Source organism: Sturnira hondurensis, unplaced genomic scaffold (genome assembly GCF_014824575.4).
Source record: "Sturnira hondurensis isolate 20B ecotype Veracruz unplaced genomic scaffold, ASM1482457v3 Scaffold0020489, whole genome shotgun sequence".
Classification (NCBI taxonomy): Eukaryota; Metazoa; Chordata; class Mammalia; order Chiroptera; family Phyllostomidae; genus Sturnira; species Sturnira hondurensis.
The window spans coordinates 5,494,852-5,504,239 of NW_028093120.1; positions in this window are offsets into that span (position 1 = coordinate 5,494,852).

The following is a 9,388-nucleotide window of genomic DNA, read 5'->3' on the forward strand; positions in this document are numbered from 1 at the left end:
TAAATGTATCTAGGAGAAAAGAATGAAGAATTTAGGAGCCTGTGGGCATTACAAAATTCAGATGTTAAGAATGTGAAGAGGGACCAGAAAATAAAACTTAGAAATGAACACACATAGACCCCAAGGACTCTGATTGGGAAAGCAAAATGTTGAGGGAGGGTCTTTAGGTGAAATAGTGAAAGGCATAATCTCCCATTTTCAGGTCTTAAACACCTAAGAATTGTAATTTAAGGGAGTCAGCACACAGATTTTTTTGGCTTAAAGTACACTGTTTCATGACTTGCAAGACGACAACTTATTTTCTCAAGGTGTTTTCTCATCTGTGATGCATTAGCTGAGACTATAAAGGATCATTCTAAGATTTTATAAAGCTAGAATAAAATTCCTTACTATGCCAGTTAGCTTATTATCATATCATTGAAAGAAACAACATTATGACCATAATAAAGTTTAAAATGCCCTTATCTATGCATCCCTTGGTACTAGGAGACAAGTCTCACTTTTTTAAAAATTATAATAATAATTAAAAGAAAATGAGGGAAAGATTTACAGATTTTCTGTACTCCCAAAACAGAAATTAAAAAAATGAATGGTCATTTTTTTTACCTGCATTCATCTGTATTCTCTACAAAGAGCATATGATAGACAAAGTTGTTCATTTCCAAAGCTGAGCTACCAGATTCAAGTCTTGACGTACTTCCCAATTAATTCTAATAGTGCTTTCAAAAGATGGACTTTGACATTGCCCATTTAATGAACAAATCCAATCAGCCACCCTATTAGTGAAAATGGAGAAGAGACATCTTTGAGAATGTTAACTAATTGCAGAGAGAACTTGAAAAGTGAGGCACTATAGAAGATGTTTTATATTCAATCTCACAACTGGGCATTTTTTAGTAAATTGATAATAGTTTCTTCTTTGTTTTATAATAAACTTCCAGCTCAAACTCAGGAGAAAGTCCATCACATTGGAACCTCATTACCTCTCATCTAAGTCCATGGGAGGAGATTCATGAGAACATAAATGTCTGTTGTCCAAATTACCTCTGTATAAGGGGAAGATGAGGCATCACCCTCCTGCATGTTATAAGTATTAATTCCTTGTGTGAAATGGCTCTTGGTTCATCTGAGGTGCCTTTGAATACTAATGCTGAGTGAACAGAAGCTGCACAGTCTTCTCTGTTCAAGCCAATAAAGAAACACACTGCATTATAGAATCAGAGGGTCAAACACATATCACTGGAATGGGACATTGGATTATATTTCTTAGTCTTTGAAAAATCTAAAGACTGAGGGGAATCCAAAGATTCCCCTAAATTATCCTACAATCAAAACTAATCATTTGTACATTAGGACTGAGGTACCTGAGTGCTATGTAAATAGAAAATTCTACTGACTAACCCCTTATCATCTCTTATTCTCTAGTACACATTCCTTTTCCAGGGACTTTTTTAGCTCCTGACTCCAAGTCTCTCCCTTATCTGCTTGCACAGATCCACATCACTTTGACAGTACCTATTTACATTTTACTGTAATGGTCCACTTACAATTCTATGGCTCACAATCTGCAAACTTAATCACTACGGTATTCACAGAGTACCACTTAGTCCTACAACATAATGGGTCTCTGTAATTATCTCTAGAATGAATGGTTATGTGAGCATAGCCACATAGTGACGTGTGCAGGGATTAGTTAGTCCCTGGCCCCTGGTGAAGCCTTCAACTTATTTTCCTGGAGACCCTACCAAAGAAGCATATAAACTTGTGCTGTTCCTGCTATAGTGGATGATGTTGGTGTCCTTTCCAGCAGTCATTTACTATTTGGTGTAAACACACACACATACCACTCAACCCCAACCCCAGCTTTGTGAGTGTTGCCTGAGAACACTCACAGCTGATATCTTCACCTGGAGAGATACACCTACCCATCAATGCAGACCTGACTCATTGCCAGAAACAAAGGGAAAGCAAGAGAATACAGACAGGGTGGGTGTAGGGAAAGTGGAGGCAGTCCAGCTTCCTCACCCAGGTGTCTGGGTAGCTAAGGGGAGCAGTGTTCCCACAGCCTTGGAGGGGCCTGATAACTAGTGTTCTCATAGCCTTGAGACTGGGTCTGATCAAATGTTCCCATAACATGAGGTGAGCTCGCATGCATAGAATTATGTTATGTTAAGTAGTGTTCTGGCAGTTTTCCAGCTTTGTTCCCCCCTAGTAAACAGTTAGGGATTCCATGCTGGGGTGATGATGATGAGAGACACACAAGAGAACAGGTACCGTGATGGGTGCCATGCTGGGGTTCAGGGGCCACGACATGAGACACGCAGATAGACACACAGCTTTAAGCATGTATGGCTTGCCCACCCACGAATAAAGGCATGCCAGACATCCCAACAGTTCTGTGAATATTTTTTCATCTGCACAAATAGTGTGAACCTGCCTGGCCTTGAAGGGTAGCAATGCAGCAGGCAAAAGTAGATTTACATGCATGAGCATGCAAAACACGGTTCATTCTTGTGCAATTATTAATTATTGTATTATTTTCCATACAAACAATTACAAATCTACTTTTCCCCAGCCTGAAGGAAAGGCCCAGCCCTCTTAACTCCAGGTGGGACAAATTCTGTGATACCACAGAAGTGCTAGAGCTTTCCTCAAGGGAAGCTAGTCTCCAGCTGAGACTGCAGTTTTGCTCAGTTTTACCCTGCCCTATCCTGTTTTGCTCATCTCCCTCCTCCCCCAGTGAATCACTTGAACAAGGCTCACCATCTCGGGTTCTACTTCAAGGACCCAGCATTGCTGGTACAGGAAGTGGTTCTAAACAGCAAGCTCTACAGCTGGGATTGCGGAGTGGCTCATCCACTGGCTGGATGCCAGTCAAGGTCTATCAATGGTGTGAGGTCTGTGTTTATAGTTCATGGCATGCTCTAAAGGTGCAATTGCTAAGGCCTTCATCTTTTGTGGACTAGAAAGGGACACGGGCAAAGGGAAGCACTAGCTGGTACAATGCCTCAACTTTTAGACATCAGGAAGAAACAGCAACTATAAGGACTATGAAATGTGATGGCTGGTCCTAAGTGACACCAATTCGCTGAAGAGAGAACTGTTATCCTCAGTCAAGTCTATTAATCAACAATTTGGAGCAAGGTGTCAGAGTCAGAGGGAAGCATTTAAAGAGACAACTCATCTCCTGCAGCCAGAGGAGAGACAGAAAAAGTCAGTCACAGGACTTAATTGAAAGAGAAGCAGAGCTTCAGAGAAAGCTGGGTTCTCAGCTCAAGCAGGTGTCCTATGCTGAAGCAAGAACCCTGATAGCCTCCTGAGGCCTGCAATGGAGATGTCTAGATAAATAAAAATTAAGCTACACAACTAAGAGCAAAAGAATAGGGCCATTTTGAGAATTAATGTCAAAATCCCTAGTGAAAGTGAGTTTGGCACCCCTGCTAAGGTATACTGTCCAATACAGTAGATTGAAATTATATATGACTATTAAAAATTAAATTTTAGTTAATTAAAATAAAATGCAATTTAAAAATCAGCTGCTCATTTTGCACTAGCTACATTTCAATTGCTCAACAGCCATGTGGGGCTAATGTGGCTACTGTGACAACACAGACAGAGGACATTTTCTTATCACAGAACATTCCATCAGACAGCACTGCTTCAAACTGCGTAAACTTTGCAAAGTAAAATAATGTTCGTCTCTGAGTGTGATTCTTAAGTATAGTAGCTAAAGGTACTTATGCCTACATCTGGGTATGTGGTCCTTAATTGCATTGCTTTCTTATTCCTCATAGATTGAAATTTAATTGAAACAATTCTTGCAGAACTTTGATCTTGTTGAATGTGACAAGAAGTGTTAGCCTACACAGTTAGCATCATTAATGAGAATATCACTTACAGGATCTCTCTAGTCATTAAAAAACATTTACGTTGTACTGAGTCTGCTAATTTCCAACGGGATTTTCCCTCATTATAATAATGCTGTCCTTCAGCTGTAATCTGAATATAGTGACAATGCAGAGGGCAGTTTAGATCGCTTTTTAATTTATTTTGTAATATGTATTAATCCTTTCCCATTTAGTATTTCCTACCATTAATTTTAAATCCTGGCAGCAATTTCTGATACATAGTTTGCAGTGTGTATGCCATTCGCAAATGATCACAGTCCTTCCATATAAGAGATCTTATCTCTGATTTAATTTTATCAAAAATAAAACCTCTCCTTCCTGTTTCTTTCACATTTATTCATGGCCTCTTGAACACTTGATGCTCATTGCTGTTATTGATTGGAGGATGGACTCATTTCCCAAGTCAGGCTCTGTGGCTGGCAACACTATAAACCATAGAAGTGATTCAAAATCTTGTCTCTTTTGTGTGTGAAGATGATAAGGCTGATTCTGTCTCTATTCTTTTTTCTAATTCAGGCAGGTTATAAGACCTATTCTGTATGATCATTATTTATTAATTATGTGAATTTATATTAAACAGCTAAACTGTACTATTCACTATTCTAAAATCAGAACTTCTTATAAAACTCACTGGATGCTAGATTTTTCATTTGACTACATTCTTTTTTGCACTTTCTAGGAGTTACTTTGTGTACCATAGGCAGGGACACAATACATAGTAGAAGTGATCCTTGACTTCATTCAGTAATACATCACAGACGAAGACTAATCTATAAGATAAACATCATAAACTTATATGGTGCTTATTAGAGTAGAAAATTCAAATACATGGAAGTGTGAAAAATACTCTGCAAGAAATTAGATAAATTAGAAAACTTATATGTTTATTTTCATCATACCTTGTTTTGATGGATAAGGAGTAGCCATGCAAAATTCCTGATGTGCAAAATTTCAAAAACAATCCAAAAATGGAAACCCCTCCTAAACCACAAAATCTAAACAAGTGAGAATTTAACAAATAAATGTGACTTGTTGGGCTAAATAATAATCATATATACAGTATGATTTAATAACTACTGATCAGTCAGACCAGGGTAGGTTTTGCTGCAGTAACAAATAGCTCAATAATTTTAGTGTTTTATAACACACAGTTTTATTTTTGGTCAAGGTGCATATGGATCATGGGTCAGCCACTGCTCTGCTCCACACGATCTTCATCTCAAGATCCAAGCTTACAAAGTAGTCTTTATCTGGTGGCAGAGAGAAGAGAGACATGGAAAACCACACACAAGCTTTTAAAGCTTCTTCCAGCAAGTAACACATGCTGCTTTCACCACTCTTCATTGTCAATACTATTTGGGTTCTTGCTCCTAAGTTTAGTAGGACAGAGGTGTATAAACTGCATCGAGTAGGGGCACAAATGGAAAAGAAAGCAAAATACTTTCTCAGAGCACTACAAGCTACCACAACTGCCATGTAGCCAATTCATTCCAATACGTGCATATGCGCATATGTGCAGAGATATCTTGCTGCCCTGCCCAAATGTTTCCATTTTATTATATTATCTTTAACTGATTTACATTAAAATTTAAATATGTCACTCTTCAGCCTCTGAATCTGAAAAGAAATTGCAGTTTTCCAGATGTTCTGCAATAAGGCTTTCCAGTCTAGTTCACCAGTAATTAAGGTAATGTTCTCACTTGGTTCTAACTCTTATGTCTATTTCCTATTTCTTATGTAGACCAGAAATTGGGGCTAGAAAGGAAAGTGACTGAGGAAAGCCAGGGGCCCAAAATCTACCTGAAAACTTCATTCACAGTGCCTTGTGATCAGAGAATAGCTTTCCTAAAAAAGAAAGGTATCTGCAAGAGGATTTCACACATCTAACCCATTTAGTCCCCCCAAAACTCTATCCAGTAAGTATTATTATTGTCATTTAACAGGTATAAAACTGAAACTCAGATAACCCAAGTCAGTTCCTCAGAGCAGGAACGTGAACCTATGCCTTGTCAGCTACCTATCTGTCCATTCCCTTTAGTGCCAAGTATCAGCATCTGTTAAGACTCAACCTGATGCCATGGTCTCACAGAAACCTGCCTTGTTCTTCATCTTCCAGGCTGAGTTAGCCACCATCCTTCTCACCATTGCATGATTACTTCTTCCACCAAACCATGAGCTTCTTTGGGTCAAGAAAGTTCTTATTTATCTTGTATCCTCAGGACTTAGCACATGCCTGTCATTTGCCTCCCCATTAATATTAGTATTACTAAAATGATAAATAAATGGATGATCTGCACATGTAATTTCAAACTTAGTTTAAAAATTTGCATTACTATGTTAAATGAGATAGTGTACAAATGCAGTTGAGCCTATACGGCCCTAAGAATTGAAAGATAACTAATTGGGAATCAATTGGCCTTCATCCTAATTGTGACCCAATCAGTACCTACTATTGTCATTGGAATCCTTTAATTTTCTCAGAGCTATTAAATAGCTGAGAAAATTAAAGTCCATCCATTCCTTATTAAATAAGGGAAGAGGAATGGATGATTTTCAAAGCCTCATTACCCCTGAAATTCTTTGGTTATAAAGGGCACTATTCTTCCCAGTCACCAAACACAACTTTGAAACATGTTTACCCATGGACCCTTTTGTGTCTCAATTAGTGTCACCACCAACCAGTCAAATCACCTTGTCTAAAACACCTCTTTACCGGGGGTGTGGGGCAAGACGGCTGCCGAGTAGGAGGATCTGTCTTTCACCACCTCCCAGAACCAAACTGAACATAAAAATAAAGAGAGGAACAGCCATTTGAAATAAATAAGTGAAGACTACCTGAAGAGGAGACACTTAACCAAGAATAGGAAGAAACCACCTTGAAACTGGTAGGAAGGGCAGGGTTGCATAAGGGCCCAGCACCATTTTCATGGGATACAGGCCAAAGTTGTGGCCCAGCTGTGAGAGCTACTCTCTAAAAAGAGTTAAGCCTGAACTCCAGAATGGGCTGCCAAACACAGAGCACCAGGGCCAGGATCAACCACGCACGTAGCATCCAGCAGTGAAAGGTTGCGGAGGTTTTGTCCGCTGGAGAAAGATGGAGCCCACGGGAGACAAAGCCACTTTTTTTCTGTTATTTTCCAAGGGGCCAAAGTACAGGTATCTCATTCTCAGCCACTCACCTTGGGCTTGGGTAACGGGAGGGCAGTGCAGTCTGGAGTCACGTGAGGAGAGTTTGGAGTGGGAGGCTTTGGGAAGAGGCAGAGGGGAATGGCTTCTGGGTTCCCAGTGCTGAAACACACCTCCGTACCACAGAAGTTATTTTTCTTGAGAAGAGAAAGCCCCTTCCGGGGGAAAAAAAAAACAATTACCTCACCCTGGGGGAAACCACATGGCCCACCCTCTAGAATCCTTTTCCCCCATCCTTTTTTTCTTACTTTCCCCCAACCTGCATATTAAACCTTGCTGAGGATATAGCAACATAGGCAGACTCAGGTGTGTCAGAAACTGGCTTTATGGCACAGTCAGTCCATACACTTTCTCAGGAACCAGACTGGCATTTCTCCCTGTGGCTGTCATGGGAGAACCACAAAAATGCACGCCTGGTTTCTGGCAGACCCAAACTCTGGGATATGGAGGCCCCACCCACTTTCCTATTAGAGGCTTTGCTCTGCCAAGTTCAGGGGAATATTCTGAAACAGATTCAGCCATGTGGCACAGGGATGGGGGAACACACCCACCATGTTACCAAAGATTTGAAAAGCATCTCCCAAGGGAGATACAGGGGACCCATCCTCTCAATTCCACCAGAAGGCTTCTCAGGAACAGGTAGGTCAGTGGCTAGACTAACAGCAGAACAAGTAGAAGTGGATCCTGCAGTGCCTTTGGACATTAGAACTCACCACTAGGCCCTGTGCTGATAAAAAGCCAGCCTTGCAGAGCAGCAAGGCCCGTCTCAGATGCAACCAAGCCTGGAGGAGAGAGCCACAAACTGTGAACCACTTGCAGCTTCAAATAGGCTGCCTAGGGCTAGGTGTTGACAGCATATGATATTGGCTTACACCAGATTCAGACAATACTAGAGTCCTAGCCAAAGGGAGAACCCAGCAGACAAACACTAAACTCCGCTGAGATGAACTCCACTTTGTTATTTTCCGTTAGTTTTGTTACTTTTTCTTTCACATATATTTTTATTTTCTTCAAGATTTTCCTATTTTTTCTTTCATATCTTATATATTATTCTTCCATTTTCTTACTCCATTTTGCCTTCCCTTCCTTTGCTTATAAAAAAAATTGTTCTTTTGTGGTGATTTTGTCTTACTGTTCTTTACTCTTAATTGTTTCTCTTCCTTCTGTCCTCATAATCATTTTTCTTTCCTTTGGTCTTCTCATATTCTTTTTTCTTATAATATTTTAATTCTAATTCTATGTTTATTATTCTTTGCTCTCTTTTTTTCATTGATTTTGCTGTTGTTGTTGGGTGGCATTTGGGGGCAGCTTGTTTTGGTTTGGCTTTGTGGGTTGTCTTCTTCTGTCCTGTCAGCACTGATATAATAGTGTAAAAAACATGAGGAGAATTAAGCCTCTCCGTCAGGCCATGAGAGGGGAGATCCCACCAACAAATGAGCCAACAACAATGGAGGCTCAAATATAACAGAAGGGCCTACTTAACCCACACAAGGGATATTCCTAGACCACCCAGCTCAGGAGATCAAGACAATTACACCACTGAGTTGCACAAGATTCCTACCACATAAGGCCATCCAATGAAGATAGGAGGCAAAGTAGAACAAACATAGAAACAAACAAAGACTCAGCTAAAATGGGGTGACAAAGAAACAACCTTCAAATGAAAAAATAGGAGAAATTCCCAGAAATAGTGCCAAATTAAACTAAGGCAATTTCTCAGACATTAAACTAACTCAGACATTAAACTAAACAATTTCTCAGGCATAGAGTTCAAAGTAATGGTTATAAGGATGCTTTAAAAAAACTCAGTATGAACTATAAGTAACTGAATGGTGACATCAGCATGAAAAATAACATAGAAAATATGAATAGAAACCAGTTAGAAATGAAGAATGCAATATCTGAAATTAAGAATACACTAGAAGCAATTAAAAGTAGACTAGATAAAGCAGAGGATCAAATCTGTGATTTGGAAGACAGGTAGGAAAAAAACACCCAATCAGAAAAACAAAAAGTAAAAACTACTTTAAAATAACAAGAAAGTTTTAAGGGAAGCTTGGGACAACATGAAATGTAACAGTGTCTGCATCATAGTGATACTGGAAGGAAAAGAAAGTGAGCAAGGGATAGAAAACCTATTTGAAGAAATAACAGAAAACTTTCCTAACCTGGTGAAGCAAAAAGACATACAAGTGCAGAAAGCACAGAAGGCCCCAATGAATGTGAACTCGAAGACACCTACACCAAGACACATCACAATTACAATGGCAAAGTTTGAAAACAAATAGAGACTT